The sequence below is a fragment of the Triturus cristatus genome, chromosome 7 (assembly GCF_964204655.1).
Source record: "Triturus cristatus chromosome 7, aTriCri1.1, whole genome shotgun sequence".
Taxonomy (NCBI): domain Eukaryota; kingdom Metazoa; phylum Chordata; class Amphibia; order Caudata; family Salamandridae; genus Triturus; species Triturus cristatus.
The window spans coordinates 1,741,443,610-1,741,459,130 of record NC_140590.1 but is presented as its reverse complement, the minus strand read 5'-3'; the positions used below and the strand labels follow the sequence as shown (position 1 = coordinate 1,741,459,130).

The window sequence follows — 15,521 nt, the reverse complement described above, 5'->3', positions numbered from 1 at the left end:
CAAGTGGGAGGCAGTAGACCCACATAGTGATGCAAATGATGACATGGACACCTCTGGTACTATCACACAACTGGCCCAGGGCACTGCCACCCAACCCCTTTTATTGGGAGGGTCACCTGACTGGTGACGCCTGTGGTGGGGTGGGTGATAAGGCAGAGTCTGGGGAGGGGCTGCATATGTGTCCAGTAGGACACCACAGAGGAGAAGGAGGGGCTATATGGAACTGCGGTGATCAGTGACCGTGCACCAAGTGCAGCGGCCTGAAGACCAGCAGGTCTGGGTGGATGAAGAACATGCTGGTCTGCAAGAGAAAGGGGAGGGGCTTAGGACTGGTACAAGAGCGGTAAGTCCAGTCAAGCCGAGAATAGGGGAGATGAATGAGGGAGCGGGCACTACAGCCAAGCAGACAGTTGGCAGATATGTTTCCAAAATGAAGGGGCTGTTTTCACGTATTGCTTTGCTGGCAGGGACAGATGCCATGGATGCATCTTGTGAACTGGGCACCGCCTGTGAATCTAAGATTTAAAGTGAGTCTGGACAGTTTCCACCCAGAAGGAGGGAGAGCACGTGCTCCAGGGAGATTGAATTCAGAGTCTGAAGATTAGAAATAACCCTATTCTGCCTCTCCTCATCAATGAGTTTATTTGAAGCAAATACCATGTCCAGGTGAGAATGGTCATTAGCAGTGCTTTAAATGGGAAAACAATACTGCAGGTACTCATTTAAATGGGGTGAGTGGACAGGGCTAGGGGCGGGACTAAGAGCAAGACATACTGTTACTTATTGACTTGTGGAGAAGTGTGGCTCAATGATTAGAGCGGCAGACCCTGATGCAGTGGTCTAGCCCGGGACCAGGGTTCAATTCCCCGCCTCGGCGGGTCTTGGGCTCAAAAATTCCACGGACCTGATAATTCTCGCCTCGGTGCCATTCCAATCATGGAGTCCCACTCTGCAACTCTGGGCAATAGCTTGCTTAATCTCCACAACGGCCCCCACAACGCTAAGGATGCCTGGCCTCCACCTTGGGGTGCCCAGGAGTGGACGCCTCACAGGGAAATCCAGGATGGGTTCCACAGCGGTATTCGTACATGCGCATTGAGACCCTTGCGGGTGAGTAGTGCGCTATACAAGTATCAAATTTACATTTTTACATTTACATTTATTTCCTTCAGTACTAGTTGCAGCACTACCAAAACACACGAGAAATGCGTTTCTATAAACAAAATAGGCTAACTCCTAACAAAAGCCAAACGCGGTGGTTTGACCATTTCCTTCTTTTATAATATTTGAAGTTTCCATACTGTTATTTGGTGTTGCTTGGCACAATACTATATATTCTAAAGTGTGCACGCACGCACACACATGCACGCACACACATAGAAACAAGCAGACGTGCACACACAAAGCATTCCACACAATTCCTTTAATATACCTCCCAAGAGTGTCTCGAATCGCCCTCTTTCTCTCGCTTTTTTCCTCACACAAAACCGCCCACAGGCAAACAGACAAACATAAGCAGACACTTAAGCAAAAGAATCAGGAAAGATTAAAGCCCCTTTAACCTCCTTATCTTCTTTGGATTTCTTAATTGTGCCGTCACCTGGCTGCCTCAATCCTGTGTTTGCAACACAACAGGATGGTGAACACCGAACGTTATGCAAATGAGCCCACGCTGAATAGTTCAGCAGGGGTTCAGCTCACCAGTCACTGCTACAGAAGTACCTTGGCTGTCAGAGAGGTCGCCAGCACTAACAGCCAAGGCGCCTACCGTTTATGAGTACCGGTACTCTCCTTGGCAGCAGAGAAGTGCCGGTACTCAGTACCTGTGAGTACCGGCCCATTTAAAGCACTGCTCATTAGAAGAGGTGATGTGCACTGGCGTTCGCAGGGCAAACTGTGTTGTGTTTCAATTACACAACCCTGCATTCATTCCCCATGGACACCGTGTTTGTCATTAAAGTAGTCAAGGTAACAATGAACAGCCCCACATGCTAGAACCATTGTCTGTCAGCAGGGGGTGATGACGTAAGTGCTAGTTTACCTTTCAGTACTTGAACAACCTTGTGTTCGTGTCACTAGGCACTTCCTGCGGAATGTTGAAAAGACGTTCTAATGTGAGCTCCTTTTAAGCACCTTTCTTCCATTGTTCATTCTCCTCCCCTGCCTGTCCCTCTGTAGGTGAAACACCAGGCTGTGAAGCCCCGAGACACACAGCTGAACACAGCATGCCCTAGGTCTTTGCTTAACATAGATGAGGCACCTCGGTAGAGCCAGGCCAATGAACATTCAATATTCGCATCTGTGGCCTTAACATTTGGACAAATGGCTCCTAAACATTTTTAGGTCTATATTGACCCCACAGCATCTCTGGTGCCATTTTCTCAAGGCGGTAGCTTAAGCATATATGTTAGTGCAGATTCGCTATTCTTGACTCCCCATCTAATTACCTCGACATATATAATTTTACACAGTGGAGGCATTTGTTTTAATTTGCCTGTAATGTTTGACTCCATGAACTAGTTAATGCAGCTAAGGTTTAACGCACCATAACATGTGGTGACCACTGTGCTGAAAACAACAATTTACAAACAGTCCATAAACCAAAAAAAATAAAAAAAATAAAAAATCATGGCAGATGGCGCAAGTTATGGCCTGCGTTCAGTGTGTTGGTAACCATAACTGGCAACTTACAGTGGTTTGCCACATTTGAGCCAGAAATATATAATTCAGTTTTTATACACACACATACACACACTGATTAATTACACAGTAGCTGTTGCTACTTTGTATTTTTAGTTATTTCAGACTTTCCAGAGTAAAAGTATTATTTGTTTTGTTAATCACTTTGATGCCTGTTGGACTTGGCCCTTCTGGCCGGTTCACCCCGAAACTTTTTGCGTAATATGGTGACTTGGGTTAGTGATTTTAGTGACTTCTGCGCACTTTACCGCTGTGTCCCAGGGTAAAGTGCGTGCGTGTTGTGAGGTTGGCCTGCCCTCCCATAGGAATGCATGGGGGAATGTATGTGTCCCGGTAGTTCCTGATGCGTGGGGTGTGCAGGCCCGTGTTTGGTATGTGCGGACTCGTGGGAGTGAATGCTGCGCGTTGATGTGTGCGGCGTGCATGTACCTGGTGTGGAAGTGCCACTTCTAGAAGTGGGCACTTCAGTGTGCAGTCTGAAATGTGTGGCTTGTCTGGCGATTGGCTGGTGAGGTCAGGTGACGGACTAGGGAATTCCCCAGAGTCAGGAGGAGTCACCCAGTGGTGAATGGGGAGTTAGCAGGTTGATGGCTGGGGAGGAGTGCACCTGGGTCCTGAATAGGACAGGGATTCCCCCACACAATGCTGGCGCCGGCCCCTGTGGTGCGTCTAATGACCCTAGCCCTGCCAGTGAATAGGGAGAGGGGCTGAGCAAAACAAAGTGCTCAGGAACCTGCTGGAACTGGTTCGCCCCTTCCCTGCACCTTAGACAAGGGATTTGACTGTATAAAAATGGGGCTGTGTCCCCACAGAAGTTGTTCTCTTGCAGGATCCACTTGAGGGGGGGCCTGCTGCTGCTGGGCGCCAGGAGAGACCGCCACTGGGGACTGCCTCCCTGCTGGAGGGCCCTGTGAGCTGGCTCTGGGCCCAGCCTTTGCCCCCTGCTCTCTGGAGGACCTTGTTGTTGCTGAACCCTGCTTGTAGCGCCTGGGAGCGCTTTTTGGACTTCCTAGCGCTGGGCGCGCTGTTTTGCTGGACCTTCCTTTGTTTATAGCACTGGGAGCGCTGTTTTGCTCTATGGCGCTGTGAGCGCTTGGGATCTGATAGCGGGTGCCCACCCCGCGATCCTGACGGTGTCTGCCAAGTTCGGCGGGTGCCCACCCCGCCGTTGTGCTCGCTGGCGAGGGAGCCTACCCCTCTCATTTGCCAAGGAATTCACCGCCGCGGCCGGGCTTCAGCCGGAAGTCAGGCAGGCCTGGGGGCGGGCCCCGAGACGGAAGCAGGAAGCGGACGGGAGCCTACCCCGCGCTCCTGTGCAGTGAAGATCCAGGCAGGAGCCTACCCCGCGCTGGACCCGAGAGAGGAGAAGTGCGGCCGGAGCTGGTGCGGAGGGGGCGCGAGGCACATTGTCGGTGCCTGCCCCTCCGCGTTGCAAAGAAGCCTCGGAGCCTTCCCCGGAGAGCGGAGACGACGCGGGAGTCCCCCGAGCAGCCGGTGAGTGCCTAGAGGGCTGGGGGACTCCGCGCATCTGCTGGGGGGTGCAGGGGGGCTGTGCTCACGAGCCCCGTGAGGCTCCAACGAGAGGGGGCATGCCTATTTAGAGCGCTGACGCTCCAACGACCGGGGGTACTGCGAGAGAGCCCAGGGAGGCTCCAAAAGCTGGCACATTGTTTCTCGAGCCCAGTGAGGCTCCAAAAGCTGGCACATTGTTGCTTCTCGAGCCCAGTGAGGTTCCAACGATGTGCTGAGCCCCGAAGGCTCTAGAGGGCCCATTTTTAATGGTCAGAGCCCAGAGAGGGCTCCAGAGGCACGCAGAGTGCCTGAAGTTCGTTGTCCAGCTGCCCAGCACTTAGTGGGCAGCTGCCACGTTTAGGTGGGGGACCATTCTTGTTCTAGTCTGCGCAGCTGGCGCAGCCTGACTTTGCTGAACGCAGGGCGTCCTAGCCCCTTCCAGGCCAGTTGGCCCAGGGACTGCCACAGGTGGTGGCATAGGAGTTTTGCGCAATTGTGTTCCTACTTGCACCTCTGAATGTGTGTTGATGCATCATGTGCCATTGCTTTTACACCTCTGAATGTTTTATGCATCATGTGTGTTCCTACCTGCACCTCTGAATGTGTGTTGATGCATCATGTGCCATTGCTTTTACACCTCTGAATGTTTTTAGGCATCATGTGTTTTTCCTTCCATACACCTCTGAATGTGATGCATCATGTGTAACGTTCTATTACCCCTACAGGTATTGTGATACGTAGGTGGTTGTTGCTTTCTCCTAGTACAGGTGGTGCTAGTGAGGTTCTAGTTCCCTGCGTGACAGTCTCCTAAAGTAGTTAGGGTTACGCAGGTGGTACTTCCCCGATACCAGTAAGTACTGGTTGTGTGCTATACAGTTTATTTTTGTGCTACAGTGATTTTATATATTTATGTGCTAAATATCTAAAAGTGCCAATTCCTGACAGTGGTCCAGGTGGCCCTGTCTTGTACATAATCCCTTGTAAATTCTGCCCGTGCCTGTTGGCACATTGTAAAGTGTGTGTTTTTATCTAATGTGTTGTGTATAATACAAAGGTTATTTTTATAGAATACCTTGTGTGGAGTTTCCTTTGTGGTGGGCCTTGGGTGTTGTTGCTGGGTGCGCGCGCAAACGCTTTACACATCGCCTCAGGGATAAGCCTGACTGCTCGTGCCAAGCTACCAAGGGGGTGAGCAGGGGTTATCTTTGGCGTGTAACTTCCTTGCCCTGGCTAGAGTGGTGGTTTCTGCCTGACTTTGGCGCAAGCCTTAGCCAACCAGGAATCGCCAGGTCTAACAATGCCTTTTGACAAATCTTCACAAAACTCCACCCCCCCCAAATTTTCATTCACCTCTGCTCCTTCCTGGAAATTTTCATGGTGATTCCTAAGGCGGGTGGTCAAGAAAAAGGGGTTCCGAAAACACTTCCACCCCATCCAATTTCCATTGGGAAAATCTGAGAACGGTACAAAATAAAACAGGTGAACAGAATTTCACCAAATTTAAATGAAATCTACACCTTTACCCAGAAAGTGTGCTTTTTGTGAGTTGGTGTGTATCTGTTCAGTAGTTTTTGAGAAATTAGGCTTCACAATTTATATCTCTTTTGAAAGTTGGTCCTGTAGCCGATTGGCTGAGATACCTTGTTTTTTTCTTATCTTCCTTTCGTCCGCCTGCTCCCATAGGAGCGAAATGGTCTAGCGGGAGCTCGCACTCTAATTGGAAGGCCACAACCTCAAGAACAAGCATTGGCATAGCCAATAGGTCTCGCCTTTAGGGCCTTATAAGTGTTTAGCCATGCAAAAGTTGATGTTGTTGCACCAAGGATATTGTGCTGGATAACTAAACACTTGGGGGCCGATTCCGATTTCGGTCGGAAGGGCTCCGAACGATGGTCGGAGCCCTTCCGACCAAATCAGAACATGTCGGCCGGATTCCTGATGGGCTCGGTTGGAAAGGAATACGACTCGGATTTCCGGATTGCGGACAACAGGCTCGGAGAGCCTGTCCGCCATCCGGAAAGCCATCAGTACTCCCCCGGCCGCCTCTTTACGACCAAGGGAGTACGATGGCAGTTTTTCACTGCCTTTTTCGTGCCTGTTTTTCCATGCACGAAAAGGTAGTCGGAAACTGTCTTTGGGGGCCCCCAGTAGGGCCCCCATGGGTGCGATTCTGCCAAATGGCAGCCTGGGGGCACCTCCGGCCACAGGGTGCAGGGATTAACTGCACCCCTGCTTTTCACAATGCAAGCATGCATTCCACTCAGAATGCATGCAGGGCTGTAACCGACGACAGCAGGTCGGTCGGTTACAGCTCCTGACCGATGTCGGTCGGACCTGAGTCCGTCCGACATCGAAATCGGCCCCTTATAAGGTCCCACAGACGAAACCTATTGGCTATGCTAATGCTTGTTAATATGGTTACATCTTCTTTATAATTTGAGACATATAAGGCTTGAAATTATTTGGAACTGGTTTTGGACTCATGAGGGAATTCTAAAAAATCCTCTCCGATTCCAATTGGTTGTAATAACAATATTCCACTCAAATTATCGACATGCAGATGTGTATCATGAGCATGAGGCAAATATAGGTTTACTATTATTAACTCATTCGTGATGATATGTTCTAATCAATTTTATCATCGTGATAAATCTTGTAGGTCGATATTTTGACTGGTTGGTGTGGTTTTGATGAAAATCAAACTTGACGAAAATGTTTCTGAGGAATTTTGACAAATGCACTTTTAAGAAGAGGTTTCACCAGGCTGACGAATCCAAGCTGCTACAAGTCATCTTTGTGTTTCATTTTCGTTTTGTGGCTTTTAAGAACAGCAGACGTTCCCACTCCCATTTTCCCTGTTTCTTCCTCGCCTTCCACGCCCCTTCTAATACACTCTCTCCCACTATACTCCAGTTTTTTTTAACAACCCCCTTACTGCCTTCTGAACTTTACTCTAGTTTTTTGTGGGCAAGAGTATTCCCCCGCCCCCTTGCCCCCACTCCTGCTTTACTCCATTTTTTTCGAGTCCCATACTTCTCCCGTTGTTGTTCTTTTTTTATACATCACTTATTTCCACTCCTGCTTTGCTCATTTGTTAGGGACCTCACTCCCCTCTAGCTTTTCTCCTTTTCTTTGATCTCTTCTCCCCTTCTGCTTTATGTTCATTTTTTTACAAACCCCGTATTGCCACACTACTACTTTTCAAACCCCTTACGCCACTAAAGCTTTCATCAATTTTTTTTAAACCTATTACTTTTCTTTAGGCCGCACTTCCATTGTTTTACAGAATCATTGTTACCCCTCCCAATTTCCACCAAGCCTACTCCCTTTTTTAATATACCCCTTACTTTTTCCCCTGCCACATCCATGCCTCCTTCTTTCGGAATATCCACCCCGTTTCCTTCTTATCTCTTTAACATGCAGTGCTTTAAAATAAACGTTGACCTTTTCAACAAAAAGTTATATTTTTGTGGAAACGGTATGTTGTCTTTTTAACTTTGCTCTAAAAGAAAGTTTCTTCAGATTGCTTTGTCAGGCTGACCTTGTTCATTAAAGAAAATTGTAAAAATGACAGATTTCTATTTGAGTGCAGTATTGTGATAGCTATTGACAAAGCAGTGGTCTATTTATCAATAAGACTGCCAGCTGCAATTTGCTGGAATAATTTAAATCGTTTAACCGCTGGCCTTCCCCCAATAGTGCTGATACCTTTTTGGCTATTTGGGGTGGTTAGTGCTAGGCATCCATAACATGTTGTCCACATAAGGTATCCACGCCACATTTACGTTCTTTCTTGGGGGGGCGGTAGGAAAAAGGTGCTCTGGATCAAAATGGCATCAACGAGAGGTCCTGCTATGCTAAAGTCATCATCTTACCAGCTTTCAGGAACATGCAGAGGTGAATCAGGAAACCTATTTTTTACCACAATTTTGGCATTTTTCAAAGATGCAGCCGATTTTTCCTATTTTTGGGCTTTCAAATTACTTCCAGTTTGTGGTAGAAACCAGTATGAACTCATGGGTGATCCACAAAAGCTATATATTTCTGCAAGGTAGACAAAATTCTGAATTCAGAAATACGTCATATGTGAAGAACCCTCAAGGTTCTCCAAAAGAAACTGCTGGGGCCCAATTTCTTGTTTTCCATTAGTCTCCAAGAACCCACTCTGGTCGATTGAACCTTTTTACTTGCCCAATAGCGTGGAGGGAGCAAACACAATTATCAGAGAATATTTTCCACAATTTGACATAATTAAGGACTCGAAACTCAATCTCTATTGCTCACGGGATTTTATTATCAACAAAAACATCTGCAGATATAGGCAACTTAGTACAAGGCACAACAGGTAAATAGGCACTAACACAAATGCTACTCTACGAAGAATCCGCATTCGACTAAATATAAACAAAAGAACAACTTCTAAAAGCATGAGGTAGATAACTACCAAGCCAATGTCAATATTAGGAATCATTAATCAAAAACATCTCTGTCCCTACTCTATGCTAGATGACATCCCTGCTTAGCATTCCCTTAAGACCCAAGAAATCGTGAAAAGGTGTCAGAAGTGAACTTCCTAAGAAGTCTTCACTTAGAGAGAGCTCGTTCTAAAGTGCTCCTTCTAGCTCCTCGCCCACCTCTTCTCTCTACTCTCCTCTCCTCTCTGCTCTTCTCTTGTCCTCTCCGCTCCTCTCTTCTCTGCTCTGCCCTCCATCCACGGGGCGCTGTCCCTAATACAAAACCCCAAATCATAAAACACGCCCTCCGGCACACCTCCTCGACCAGGTCTTCTTCCAGTAATTTTCCATCCAGAGCTGTCCATCCTCCATCGTCCATCAGCTTGGCCTTGGGTCCCAGACACCGTCCGCACTAGGAGTTGCGATTGGCACCTTCCAAAGTACTCCCATGTCTGGCTTCCCCCATAATTCAACTCTTAGACAAAGACCTCTACTCGGTTAAACACGCTATTAAATCACATTCTAAGCATTAGTGCTTTTACTTTCATATACATGAATAAGCGACCTACATGAGTGATTTTAATCATGTCACACGTTTAACCTAATACATTGCATTGAACGAAAACTAATAATCATGTAATTACTGAATACATTCACAATATGTTTTCACTTCTCTAACACTTCTATGTTGCGATATAGCTGATACATTTCTTAATACATTTCGCACAACACATCTAAGTATACATTGATTATATGCGGGTGCCAACTAACAGTGAATATGATGCACCCCTACAAATTTCAAAACCTTTAGGCGCTACATCAGTTCCCCCCTTTGATGACAACTGTCATCACACCATCATATTCTCATTTCTCCTGGAATAAGAAGCTGATCTAAACGGTACTTGTTGCCATTCTACTCTGTCGAATCCCTTCCATCCTTTTAAGATTCTGATATTGACGGTCCTGCAATCTTGCCATTCTCTGCTCATTCGCTCTGAGGGCTCTTTCGACCTTATTCCCTCTGTACCATTTCCAGGCTCTTACGAGTCCCCACAGACAGATCACACAAACCACAGCAATTATTATTGGCTTCAACACAGATCCAAGAAATCCCATTCCCAAGTTCGCAAACCAAGTCCCCACTCGACCAAATCCTTGACCAATCTTCTCCCACACATTCTCTTCTGTCAAATCTACTATTTCCTTATGGATTGTGGTAATGTTGTCTATGTATTTCTCCAGGTCCTTACTATTGTCTGGAATATACCTGCAACATTCCTGGACCTTCAGCAATTTACAGACTCCGCCCTCTTTTGCCAATAATACGTCTAACGCAAGTCGATTCTACAAAACCATATTCCGTATCAACAACATTTCTCCATTCACCAACAGCAATGACCTCGCCGTATTCATTGACAATTCATCCACCACAGTCGCCAATCTTCTCATTTTCACATCATTCAGGACCACACCCAAACTAGGTATAGTCGCTCCGAATATATCACCAATCACTGCTCCTGCACTTGCAGCTCTACGCACTTTAGAATGACGTCCCGTCTCTAGTAGATTCAAATCCTCAGCATGATAAATCTTTGGGAAAATGATAGCCAAATAACACGTACCATACCAATTCGCAGATACATAATACACAGTCGGAATCACCTGTACCGGACCTTGCAAGAAGTTCTTAGCAGAGTCTTCCATGGTAAAAGTATGATCACACGTACTCTCCCCCACTGGAACCTTCTCCTTAGGAGTTTGAGGACGGGCAACAGACAATTTCCCCTTCTGTACTTCATCTAATGCAATCGGTCCATAACTTCCCTTAGATTTGTGCAATCTCTCCTCATCAGTCCAATCCACTGGACTATCTCCTGTGTCTCGTGTCTGGGTCAGTTTTCTATACCTATCCTCTATCTGACCTATGAACTTCTTTTCCGTTTCGGACAACCAACATGTCAAATTATGTCTATGAGCATAAGCTGTATCTAGCTTCACAGTCAGTATGAAATACTTCCGAAGTCCATCCTCTGACTTGTAATAATCATACTTATTCAAATGCTTATAGGCTGGAACTTCAGGAAGTACTGTATCATAATTTGAAAAGAAATACTCAAACTGTTTCCTTTCATAAAACAAACTAAGCAATAGGCTACAAGAAATCCCATATGTCAATGGGAGATGATGGTATCTAATACCTTCATCTACTGAAGCAGGCAACTGCATGCACACATAACAATCCTTCGCATCCATCGCATCAACATACTCATACAACAGCTTCGCATAAGCATTAAGTTTAAAATCAGCTCTAGACAAATCTATATGAAACATACGACTCTCCTCAAGCTTCCAAGCTCTCTGATCTCTAATAGTGACCCCTCCCTGTTCTAGAGTGGTAGGTGTGGGTGTTCCCTGAACCTCCCCCTCCTGTCTATGGGCCACCATGTACGAAGTTACTACTACTGCAAATATAACAGCTTTCACTACCCCTAACAGTGTGCCTACCATTATTTTGGCTCTACGGTGTGTATTTCCAGGTTCCGCCATCTTTGAAATGTTCTCAATGTTCAGTACAGTCTCTGTTGACACAAGACTCTTTCTCATCCAGCAATTCAGTTCAGCTGCTCTCTTAAACCGGGGGAACCTCTAACAAAGTTCAATTTCTCATCTCATTAGATCAGGAAGACTTCCCTAGCTCTTCTTCGCCCTCCAACGGAAAATCCCTAAATGTATTCTTCTTCCTCTCGGGCCTAGGTTAGCTTCTTTTCAAACTTTATATACAGCAAATTTACAATTAGTCCAGAATAACTGCCGGTCCTAACAGCTCTCGGACCCCCTGCAAAATTTCAAGTTTAAGAGTTGTCAGTTCTTGGGGAGCTGGTATAACTGCAAAGGTTGGGAAGTCCAGCGTTTCCAAAATCAGACCACGGATGATGCTCAAAAGTGGCGGACTCGGAATATTGATGGTCAATATTCCTTCGATCTCCAATCCTGGAATCCTCAACAACACTTCCACTCTCGGAAACGGAGAACTGCTGACCAGTGTGATCGATCTCATCCTTCCCGTGTTCAGTAAACCTGGCATCAGTCACTGAGTATGCCCACTCTGGTGAGGCGTACTTTTGGCACGGCACTCTTGTTCTCTTCGATCTTCTCAGAGCACATTGTGGTCGATCTTCGTCACTTTGCTCTGCTTCTGATTCTTCGGAAACTGGGGCGAGATCTGTTCTCGGTGCCGATCTCAAGTTTACCCGTCTCTGACTCACGGGCCAAACCCTTTCTGCTTCTGTGCCACCTCCACTCTCCCTACTGGTACACTGTGCACGGCTTTCTTCTGCAGCAGAATTTGACTCGGTACTGCCCACTGCAGTTCTTTCTTCTTCTTCCGAGTCCGTTTCAGTGTTACTTTCACGTTCCCTTTCGGCTTGGTTTAGTGCACAACCAGCTGCGTCAGCAACCCCTACAGCTTGACTTGCCCTCTCAGATGGCTCTGCCACCTCAACTGGGTTTTCGTTCTCGAGAGGGGCTGTTTCTTCCAAGGGTGCTGGAACTCTACGGGTATGGGAGGCGTGTACCCAGTTCAGCAATCCTCCACACTTCACTGCTGTGTTCGTAACTAGAATGATTTGATATGGCCCACGCCACCGAGCAACCAGGCACCTCTTCCTCACGTGTTTGCGCACCAATACTCAGTCCCCTGGGCACAAATCGTGGCACAGGTCACTTGCGGCTGGAACCGTTGCTGTCTGCACCTGCTGAGACACAGAACGGACCACGTCAGCCAGGCCTTTACAATAGTCCAGAATCATATCATCAGTGATGTTAATCAAAGCGGTGGCAGGTATTGCTGGCAAGCGCATTGCCCTTCCCATAAGAATTTCATGGGGTGACAATCCAGTCCTTCTATCAGGAACACTACGGAGACTCATGAGAACCAAAGGTAATGCATCTGGCCACTTCAAAGATGTCGAAGAACACACTTTCGCCATTCGGGCTTTCAAAGTCCCATTAACTTGCTCCACAATCCCAGAAGCCTCTGGTCGGTAACTGCAGTGCAATCTTTGGTCTACATTCAAGGCAGCACAAAGCAGCTTCATAATTTCACTGTGGAAATGCGTTCCTCTATCCGATTCAAAAGAGGTCGGGAAACCGTACCTCTGGATTAGTTCTCTCAATAGTAACTTAGCTACAGTGAGTGTGTCACACCTACGTGTCGGGTAAGCCTCCACCCACCTGGAAAAGACACATACTTTGACTAATATGTACCTCAACCCATTACACTTTGGCATTTCAATAAAATCCAGCTGCATTCTATTAAAAGGTCCACCTGACCTACCTATGTGACTCAACGTCACAGCGGTCCTCTTTCCTACATTCATCTGTTGACATGTGACACACCTCTGGCACACAGTTTCAGCTACCGCCAGAAACTTCGGATTGTACCATGGCTGGCGAAACACTCGCACCATGTATCAATCTCGCCATGGGATTCAGCAAACATTCCGGTAACACAGCTCGTCCATCATTCGAAACCCATACATCCACATCTCCCTTCTCACATCCAGCTCGTATCCAGCTGTCCCGCTCCTGATCAGAGACCCCATCTTGCAACTGCTTCAGTTCCTCCCATGAGTCTGCCATAGCTAACATCACATCGTAATCTGTTTTCTCTTCGCTTTCCACAACATGTTTCTCAGTAAAATGACATCCCTGTTCTGCACAAAATCGAGCAACTTCATCTGCGTAATTATTACCCAATGACACAAAATCGTTTCCTTTAGTGTGTGCAGAACATTTAACAACAGCAATTTCATCTGGGCCTTGCAATGCTTCCAACAATTGTCGTACATAATCCCCATTTCTGATGGGTGAACCAGAAGATGTCATAAACCCTCTCTGGGACCATAGCTGTCCGAAATCATGAACTACACCAAACCCATATTGACTATCCGTGTAAATCGTTAAACGGATCTTATCAGCGGCCAAACAGGCACGGGTCAAGGCAATAAGCTCAGCCACCTGTGCGGAGTGTATCCCTTCTAGACAAGCGGCTTCAACCACCCCTGTGATGGTACACACAGCAAACGCTGCTCTCAGTCGACCAACACTGTCTCTTAAACATGAACCGTCCACAAAGAAAATCTCATCTGAAACTGGGAGCGGTTCATCGACAATGTCAGGTCTCGGTTTGGTGCATAGTTCAGTCACATCGAGACAATCATGGCCCTCACAATCTTCATCATCATCTACATTTGGAATAGGCAACAGTGTAGCAGGATTTAAAACAGAACACCTCTTCAGCGTCACATTGTCTGCAGCGAGGATGACTTGCTCATAACGAGTCAACCTATTATTTGTGAGGTGCTGTGTTTTAGTCCTAGTCATCAACAATCCAACAGAATGTGGCACATGAACAGTAAGCGGATGACCCATCACAATGCTCTCACATCTTTCGATACTGACACCTGTTGCAGCAACGGATCTGAGACATCCGGGCAACGCAGAAGCTACTGGATCTAAAGTAGCTGAAAAATAGGCAACTGGTCTACGGACACCTCCGTGACTCTGAGTCAACAATGCTAATGCGCAACCTTCCTTTTCGCAACAGAATAAGGCGAATGCCTTGTTATAATCTGGCATTCCCAAAGCTGGCACGCTGCATAAAGCTTCTCTCAGCCTCAAAAATGACCTTAAGCAGTCATCATCCCATGGTACCGGATCACTCACATCCTTACGCGTCAGCCGCTGTAAAGGCTTCGCTTCAAAGGAAAAGTTTGGGATCCACTGGCGGCAATAGCCCACCATTCCCAGAAACATTCTGACTTCTCTCTGAGTCGAGGGAACCGGCATTCTCAAAATTGCATCAATGCGATCTGGAGACACCTTTCTCTTGCCTTTCTCAATTCGGTGCCCCAAATACTGTACCTCGCTCAAACAGTATTGCAGCTTGTTTGGAGACACCTTGTGACCATTCTCTCCCAGGTAATTCAACAGAGCAACGGTATCAATTCTGCAGGCGTCTTCCGTCTCCGACGCAACAAGCAGATCATCAATGTATTGCACTAAAACAGAGTTTTGTGGCAACACAAGACCTTCAAGATTTTTCTTCAAGTTCTGATTAAAGATAGATGGGCTCTCTGTATACCCCTGTGGGATACGACACCACGTTAACACACGATTTTCCAGCTGAAATGCAAAAAGAAATCAGCTTTCCTTATGTAGATGAATCGAGAAAAAAGCTTGACACAAGTCAATCACTGTGAACCATTCAGCTTCACATGGGATCTGAAATAGGATCACAGATGGATTCGGTACCACTGGACAACATGGAACAACTATTTTGTTTATTTTTCGCAAATCTTGCACAATCCTAAATTTCCCACTTGGTTTCTGTAGTCCCATGATAGGCGAATTACATGGGCTACCCATAATTTCCATTAGTATTCCCAGCTTGATCATAGACTCAATCACAGGTTTAATCCCTGCAATAGTTTCAGGAGATAACTTATACTGGGGTGTCCTCGGAAACTCTACGTTTGGTTTAATCTGGATTTTCACTGGGTCTACTCCCTTGACTAAACCAATCTCCTCACCACTAAGGTCCCATACGTCAATAGACACTGAGTCCCTCAGATCAAGTGGAAGCTCCTCCACCGTCAATGCTGGGTACATTTCCACACACACACGCTGATTCGCAACCTTAAAGGTTGCATCATCATCTCTCGTCTGTACCTCCACTCCCTTCGGGGTACAGTAGATCGTGCAGTTGAGCTTGCACAATAGATCTCTCCCTAACAGGCAAACCGGACTAGAATCGCACACCACGAACTGGTGTCGATCACTGAAATTTCCTAT

The 15,521-nt window shown here is 46.7% G+C and overlaps 1 protein-coding gene across 4 annotated transcripts in view; it reads left to right on the top strand.

Annotated features, from left to right (window-relative positions):
- The window catches only part of LOC146812972 (C-type lectin domain family 2 member B-like), a 375,324-nt gene that overhangs the window by 81,244 nt on the left and 278,559 nt on the right, over positions 1 to 15,521 (top strand). The gene's annotated exons all lie outside the window — the stretch shown is intronic.